Genomic DNA, 9454 nt, shown 5'->3' on the forward strand with positions numbered 1-9454 from the left:
TTTTAACAGAGTGGGTAGAAGGGAGATAATAGATACGCTTGGATGTGATATTCAACTCATAAATAATTTATTGTATCTGTATTTTTTTGAAAACTATAAATTTCATTCTGGTATATTCTATGAATATATGTTAGTTCCGTCGCCATTTCATATAACTCCATCCAACTTGTCCTTCCAATCTATTTATGTCCTTGCTTTATCACCACATTATTCTTCGATTTATCGCTGTCGCTATCATCCTTGAGCGTCTGCCATTTTTACCCTTGATTGCTTTGCCACAGTTTCCCTGAATTAACTCCAGCTTTTCCATTGATTCAATAGTTGTCTTTCCCTGAATTAATTCCAGCTTTTGCATTGATTGAATAATTGTCTTTACCTTAATTTATATCCAGCTTTTCCATTGATTCAATAATTGTCTTTCCCTTAATTTATATCCAGCTTTTCCATGGATTCAATAGTTGTCTTTCCCTTAATTTATATCCAGCTTTTCTATTGATTCAATAGTTGTCTTTCCCTTAATTTATATCCAGCTTTTCCATGGATTCAATAGTTGTCTTTCCCTTAATTTATATCCAGCTTTTCTATTGATTCAATAGTTGTCTTTCCCTGAATTTATCTCCGACCTTTCCATTGATTTAATAGTTGGATTTCCGTTGATTCAACAGTTGTCTTTCCCTGGATGTATCTCCACCCTTTCCGTTGATTTAATATCTGTCTTCCCATGCGTGTATCGCCATCTTCAACTTGGTCTATCATCACCGTTGTTCATTATCTGTCCTCATACAAAATAACTAATTCGCAATTCATTGCTATTTTTGCCTTTAATTCATCGGTAGCGTGTCTCTTAGCATACGCTAAATTGTGTCCGTTAACGTTTTACCACAAGTGCCTTTGGTTGTCACAGACTTTACTACTAATAATATATTTTTGTCAACTAGGGTCTCCACGAGTACTCGAGTACTCGGGCACGGTTCGAGTCTAGCATGACTCGAGTCTGTTCACAGGACTCGAGTACCCGTATAAAGTGAAATACAATGATCAATGTAGGACAATAATTTCACCAATAGATAATCAACGATAAGTTACATAATAATTATATTTTAAACTGTCCGTTCATCCGTCACAACACTGCTCGTATCAACCAGTTTTTAAATGCAATACAATGACTTGATTTGGCACCAATATTCATTGCTGGAATTAAGATGCACAATGCTATTTTACTTTATTCCTTAGTCTGACTGTCATCTAGTAAGTGTCAGTACCTTGGTTCGGGTCGAGTTTGGCTCTCGAGTACTCAAGTCCAATATGTTGGACTCGTGGAGACCCTATTGTCAACTGTGGCATTGTCGGTGGGTTTTTTTTTTTAAATGCACATTTGACTGTGTATCCACATATTTACACTACGCCTATCACCATATGTATCTAAAATTGCTTATTAAAGTATCTCTTTGCTTGATCTGTTGCAATGTTTCGCTTTGCTATACACACTTTCCCATTACAGTATATATAATTGCCAACTCCTCCCTTTTCGCTTTGTTGAAATATATAGTATACGTCATATTCTCTTGATATTGTATAAAAGCTCAAATCGCTGCAATGTTGGAATGTTGCAACTACAAATAAACTGAAACCAAGCCTTATTTGAGTTCAAACATACCTTAATTAGATATTGAACAGGTGGAATTTGTTTTGTTTTTGTTATTAATTAATTAATTATTTATTTATTTATTTATTTTATTTATTTGAGAGAATGTCTAATTTCTGAACCTGTATATGTGCATCTAGTCGTACTACTGGGAATGGTTTAGAGATGAGAAAACACCCAAAAAGCACCTTATTGTTTGTATACTACATGCAGGGCCGTACCCTGATCAAAATCCGGGGGGGGGGGGGGGGGGGGGGGATTTTTATAAAGAAATGAAACACTACAAATTAAACCCTGAGATGTGTATGCTATTTTCTGTAGTAAAAAAAAAGAGGAGAGATTCTCGGGGAGGGGGGGGGGGGGGGGGGGGGAGGCAACAGAATCTGAATTAGATATAAGCATGGACACAAACTGAAGTAAACCATTCTGATGGTAAAAAGTCTGCAGTTTGGGGAATTTTCAATGAAGTTATTAAGACTGTCTTCAGTATTTTCCCTCATATTTCCCATTCATTATTCGTTTGTTCATGACTTACAATTGTCAGTACCCAATAGCCAATGTATTTTTCGTTCTGGGGTGTCGTTAAAAATCTATAATATTCTGAACTACAATGGTCAGTAGCGCTTTACATTGGCCATTAATTTACACGATGTAAAGGCTCATATGCGGCGCGTGTGTGAGGTTCGACTTTCTGATGCGTCTACACATTACGTTTTAGGGCATATCTACCAACTGCGTTCCGGCTGGCCGCATGCGTTCTGCAGACTGACACACCGTACGCCGCGTTTTAGGGCATATCTACCAACTGCGTTCCGGCTGGCCGCATGCGTTCTGCAGACTGACACACCACACGCCGCGTTTTAGGGCATATCTACCAACTGCGTTCCGGCTGGCCGCATGCGTTCTGCAGACTGACACACCGCGCGCCGCGTTTTATGGCATATCTACCAACTGCGTTCCGGCTGGCCGCATGCGTTCTGCAGACTGACACACCACACGCCGCGTTTTAGGGCATATCTACCAACTGCGTTCCGGCTGGCCGCATGCGTTCTGCAGACTGACACACCACACGCCGCGTTTTAGGGCATATCTACCAACTGCGTTCCGGCTGGCCGCATGCGTTCTGCAGACTGACACACCGCACGCCGCGTTTTAGGGCATATCTACCAACTGCGTTCCGGCTGGCCGCATGCGTTCTGCAGACTGACACACCGCACGCCGCGTTTTAGGGCATATCTACCAACTGCGTTCCGGCTGGCCGCATGCGTTCTGCAGACGTCTAGACGCTTTCAATGAAGGGACGGGACGTAGCCAGTGGTAAAGTGCTCGCTTCATGTGCGGTCGGTCTAGGATCGATCCCCGTCGGTGGGCCCATTGGTATATTTCTCGTCACAGCCAGTGCACCACGACTGGTATATCAAAGGCCGTGGTATGTGCTATCCTGTCTGTGGGATGGTGCATATAAAACATCCCTTGCTACTAATAAAAAAAATGTAGCGGGTTTGCTCTCTATGACTGTCAAAATTACCATATGTTTGACATGCAATAGCCGATGATTAATAAATCAATGTGCTCTAGTGGTGTCGTTAAACAAAATAAACTTTAACTTTCAATAAAATATTGTATTTCGATTTATTTTAGCCGGACCGCACGGTAACGGTCCGACAATTACGACTGATGCATCTGCGGCTACGCCATAATACGATTAACCTTGCTGCTAATCGAAATGAGTAGCTCATGAAGTGGCGACAGCGGGTTTCCTCTCTCAATATCTGTGTGGTCCTTAACCATATGTCTGACGCCATATAACCGTAAATAAAATGTGTTGAGTGCGTCGTTAAATAGAACATTTCCTTGTAATACGATTATCTCACTGCGGCTGGCCACATACGTTTTACAGACGTGCGCATCCAGTCTAGACGCTCTCGTTAAAGGCATATTGTCACAGACCACTGACCTATTTAATGGTCTAACAAAGTATTACCTGAACAAATATAATTTGATTTGTCCCTAAATGTACTTTATTCAACCATCTTCATAACCACCATACGCCATTTATTAATGACATTTTGTAAAAATAATTGAATTATGGCAATGGTCCATAATTCAAAAACTAAAATTGCCGAGAGGGATGACATGGATTTCACTCCATCATGGTTCAGTGATGCTATAGCTAGATTTGGTTTCCAACAATTAATGTAATTTTTATTTATTATCCATTTTAAAGAAATAAGGTCCTTAAATCTGTTACAGTATGCCTTTAAAAGTAACGTATTTCGTTTTTTTTTTGTTTTTTTTGTTTTTTTTAAATAATTTTTTTTTTTAGACGGACGGCACACATGCGACGCATCTAGTCTATGTGAGCCTTTAAGTAAACCTTGGTCGTTATTTCACATGTACCATATTAGATGCTTATTCTCACGATTGTCATTTTTGTTTGTTTGTTTGTGGTGCTGTTTTTGTTTGTTTGTTTTGTTTAGTTTTTAAACTAAACGGCTCATAGGGAAATAACGTGTTGTTTGGTTAGGTGAGAAAATGTGCTAGGAAAGAAAATTAATAATTAGTTCTTCGAATCCCATTTGTGCTTTTTAAAATTGCTAACTCATTCCGGTATACGGATTGGAAATGTCTACTAAGGTTTTACAGCAGTTATTAATAAGGAATGTAAATATTTAGTGTTGGTATTCTCAATAAGATATTTATTACGTGTATTTGACTAACCATGACATTTTGAATGCACAGTGGCCGAACCTATGCTAAAGTAAGTAGGGGTAGCAGTATAGAAAACATTAAGGCGAAATAATAGAAGATCTTCCCCAGGGCAGTTTTTTGTTTGTTTTTATTTATGGTGGAGGAGGGGGGGAAAACTGAAAAACTGAAACTGAAACTGAAACTGAAACTGAAAAAAAAAAAAAAAAACTTTTTTCTTTTTTTGCAATTAAGGAAACCACTAGAACATATTGATTTATTAATCATCGGCTACTGGATGTCAAAATTTTGGTAAAATGACATGTTGTCTTAGAGAGTGGAAACCTGCTAAATTGTTTTCCATTAATAACAAGGGATCTTTTGTATGCACCATTCCACAGATAGGACAACACATACCACAGCTTTTGATATAAGAACCGTGGTACACTGACTGGAAAGAGAAATGGCCCAATAGGCCCACCGACGGGGATCGATCCCAGACCGACCGTGCATCAGGAAGACTGGGCTACGTTCAGTCACGGTGTGCAACTATCCTCTAAATGATCTAAATAGTCCATGAGATATTTTTCTCGCTACTCTTGAGTTTCAGGGTCGGGTAGGTTTAGCGGATGTAGTGGGCACAGTAGGGGGTGTGGGGGAAGGGGCGGGGTAGATCGACCTTTCACAGATACAAATTACACCAGTGCTCCACGACTAGTACAATATAATGGGGTTAGTGTAGTCCCGTCTGTAAGGTGCATATTGAACACTATTTGTTGCTCAACGGCGGGAGTAGCGTAATAATGTGGCAGCAGTAGGCTTCTCTCTAGCTTATTCAGGCTCGGATCTGGGGATGGGAGGGGGTTGGGACGTCGAGGGGCCCGGTCCCTCTTGCTCACCATGAATTAAACCCATATTTACACCTATTTGTGTACCCTCCTTGCTTAACCCCTGGGTATGGACCGGCTTCTTTAAGTACGCAATTACAACCCGTTCAAAATGTCATGGTTTAACATAAATTTACTAATATTACCTTGTTGAGTTGTTTCAAACCTTTGAGGATATTTTAAGTTATATTTAAAATATAAATATTTGTTTTTACCTCAACTAGACTTGTTTAATAAATATTTTCTTGAAATAGCCCGTGTTGTTTTTATTTACTAGATTTCTCACGTTTTATGGCAGAAAAAGAGGACATGTACAATAAATGAGTTATTGGCTATTATCCAAATTATGTCCTTAGTGAAATAAACTTTTTTACACAAGCTTTGGTGATTGGGAAATGAACATTATTTCACGAGGGACATAAATTTGATAATAACTAGTACCGAATTTGGTATTCTTTATATTGCCTCAGCTTTTGTTTCTCTCTAAACACTTCTTTCTTTCCTTCGTTTTCATTATTCATTCATTTGTTTATTTTTATATTTATACACATGTGCACAGTGGCGTAGGGAGGGGGGCGCCCCCCCAAACAACCTTTAAAAATGTATATTACGTTTTAGAAAATCATACATATATACATAGTGTGGGTTGCTCCCACCCACACCCACACCCACACCCACCCACCCAATGTAAACTCCTGGCTACGCCAATGCATGTGCATGGATATATTGTTATAACCTTTATATCCATACATGCATATGCAAAGCTTTACACACTATTCTGAGCACTGGTATACTATACCGGCCTCGGTGGCGTAGTGGTTAGGCCATCCGTCTACAGGCTGGTAGGCACTGGGTTCGGATCCCAGTCGAGGCATGGGATTTTTAATCGAGATACCGACTCCAAACCCTGAGTGAGTGCTCCGCAAGGCTCAATGGGTAGGTGTAAACCACTTGCACCGACCAGTGATCCATAACTGGTTCAACAAAGGCCATGGTTTGTGCTATCCTGCCTGTGGGAAGCGCAAATAAAAGATCCCTTGCTGCCTGTCGTAAAAAGAGTAGCCTATGTGGCGACAGCGGGTTTCCTCTAAAAACAGTGTCAGAATGACCATATGTTTGACGTCCAATAGCCGATGATAAGATAAAAAATCAATGTGCTCTAGCAGCGTCGTTAAATAAAACAAACTTTACTTTTTACTTTATATCCATACATGCATATGCAAAGCTTTACACACTATTCTGAGCACTGGTATACTATACCGGCCTCGGTGGCGTAGTGGTTAGGCCATCCGTCTACAGGCTGGTAGGCACTGGGTTCGGATCCCAGTCGAGGCATGGGATTTTTAATCGAGATACCGACTCCAAACCCTGAGTGAGTGCTCCGCAAGACTCAATGGGTAGGTGTAAACCACTCGCACTGACCAGTGATCCATAACTGGTTCAACAAAGGCCATAGTTTGTGTTATCCTGCCTGTGGGAAGCGCAAATAAAAGATCCCTTGCTGCTAATCAGAAAGAGTAGCCCATCGGTCTACAGGCAGCTAATCAGAAACAGTAGCCCATCGGTCTACAGGCCGGTAGGCACTGGGTTCGGATCCCAGTCGAGGCATGGGATTTTTAATCCAGATACCGACTCCAAACCCTGAGTGAGTGCTCCGCAAGGCTCAATGGGTAGGTGTAAACCACTCGCACTGACCAGTGATCCATAACTGGTTCAACAAAGGCCATAGTTTGTGCTATCCTGCCTGTGGGAAGCGGAAATAAAAGATCCCTTGCTGCTAATCAGAAAGAGTAGCCCATGTAGTGGTGACAGCGGGTTTCCTCTCAAAATCTATGTGGTCCTTAACCATATGTCTGACGCCATATAACCGTAAATAAAATGTGTTGAGTGCGTCGTTAAATAAAACATTTCTTTCTTTCTTTGGTATACTATATAACTTTTTTTTTTACACTTGATTCACGATCATAGATAATTTTAACAAACCAAAGTTCTGTTTATTCTGGAGTTTTTTGTGTGTTTTTTTAATATTAAATGAATTGCATTAAAGTAACATTTTGTTACAATACTAAAAACAGAAAGACAACTACAAATTATTTATTATTTATGACGTCATTTTACGAGTTTGCAAATCGTGATTAGTACATACATGTATTTAGTACTAACATGGTTATTGGTTTGTAATTGCCAAGATCGCCCAATAATAATGTCCGTTATGCCAATGCATTAGGAAATTATCATCTTTATTTCCTCGGCCATGAGAGCACATTAGGGTAATAAATTATAATATAAGCACATTTATAGGTTGCTCTATATACCGAATTGAATCCTATTGGCGAGAGGGGCGGGACTTAGCTCATGGGTACAGCGTTCGCTTAATGCGCGGTCGATCTGGGATCGATACCCATTGGGCTATTTCTGTCTGTGGGATGGTGCATATAAAGGATCCCTTGCTGCTATGAAGTGGCGACAGCGGGTTTCCTCTCTTAATATCTGTGGTTCTTAACCATATGTCCGACGCCATATAACCGTAAATAAAATGTGTTGAGTGCGTCGTTAAATAAAACATTTCCTTTCTTTTCCTTTCCTATCCTATTGGCGACAGTGCTTAAAAATACTAAATTAATTATCACTCCCGGAAAGCTCGTTCTATGACGAATGCTTTTATGCAGAGCAAACTGCCAATGATATAATATAGTTAGTAATGTTCGGAACAAAGTTTGTTTTCTTTAACGACACCATTAGAGCACATTAAATTTTAATCATTTGGGAATTAAGGTATCTTTTATATGTACCATCCAACAGAGCACAACACATATCATGGTATTTGATATATCAGTTGTTGTGCTCTGGCACTTAATTTTTGCATTTACCATAGTTTAACACACAATAGTCGATGTATGTTTTTGAGTCGGGGTGTCGTTAAACATTCATTCATTCATTCATTGGTGCATTGGCTGGAATGATAGGCTAAATAACCAGATGGGCCCACCTACGGGGATCGATCCTAGATCGACCGAAAATCAGCTGTGAGCGCTTTACTACTGGTTTGCAATTGTTGCGATGGAGTGTCACGAAGCGTAGCTGAATGTGGGTGCTGTCGGGTTTCTTTCTGTATTAAGTGTATTAGTGATTAATATGTGGATTTTTTTGTATCACTTAACTCGAAAATGATTGATGTAAAGGTATTTGACGTCAAACATAGGATTGTTGTGGTATTAGAGCGGGACTCGTTGCCTACCGTTTGGTAGTCAGGAATTGCCAAAAAAAGACATAGGTTGGTCTCTGACTGTAATGAGAGCGTGTTTATGTCCAAATGTCCGTCTAGCTCTCTTACAGTCAGAGTACTCGGGCTAAGGGTCGAACCACCTCGGTGGACCCATTCAACTGATTTTTTTTTTTTTTTTTTTTTTTTTTTTTTTTTTTTTTTTTTTTTTTTTTTTTTTTTTTTTTTTTTTTCATTCCAAACAGTGCACCACAACGGGTCATGTGCTTTCCTGTCTGTGGGAAAGTGCATATAAAAGATCCATTGCTGCATTAGGAAAAATATAGCGTTTTTTTGTGTTTTTTTCTGATTACTACTTGTGAGAATTACCCAATGTTTGACATCCAAAAGCCAATGTGATCTAGTGGTGTTAAACAAAACAAATTTCGAGTAACCGATAACACTATTATTTCACTAATAATATTTTAAACACATTTTACTAAGATATGATAATAAAAGCCACTGACCTGTCTGGGTGATATCCATACTGTAGAACATTCTTGAAATAACAGCTTACATGTTATTAATTATAAATATTACCAAGCAATTTAATATGTTTCACTGTACAAGTTAAATATGCTCATAGACGACAAAGATCGATAACGTTCACATATTTCTCAATTTGGCGCCCATGATCATATTGAAAGTTGACGTCATCGTATTGTTGACGTAATAGTTGTGTTTCCGAAAACAATCGATGTGCCATTCATATACACTGTATTTTTATTTATTTATTTTTTGGTTTTCTTTTGGGTTTTTTTTTTTTTATTGTGGGTTTTTCAAATTATTTTTATTTATTTATTTATATAATTTGTTTGGGTATATTTTCAATAACAAACGAAATTCAAAGATAAACTGAGATGCACATTATTACGCATACGCATAGACCTACACATCTATATAGTCCGTCCCATCTTCCTATATATATAAAAATAATAATAATAATTAATTAATATATATATATATATATAT

General features: G+C 38.9%; 1 long non-coding RNA gene across 1 annotated transcript in view; it reads right to left on the reverse strand.

The window, feature by feature from the left end:
• LOC121377014 overlaps positions 1-9454 on the reverse strand; it is a 54681-nt gene extending 45227 nt beyond the window's left edge. Inside the window, exon 1 of the long non-coding RNA XR_005958571.1 lies at positions 8950-9454. This is a non-coding gene — a long non-coding RNA (uncharacterized LOC121377014). The remainder of the gene's footprint in view (positions 1-8949) is intronic.

Source organism: Gigantopelta aegis, chromosome 7, assembly GCF_016097555.1.
Source record: "Gigantopelta aegis isolate Gae_Host chromosome 7, Gae_host_genome, whole genome shotgun sequence".
Taxonomy (NCBI): Eukaryota; Metazoa; Mollusca; class Gastropoda; order Neomphalida; family Peltospiridae; genus Gigantopelta; species Gigantopelta aegis.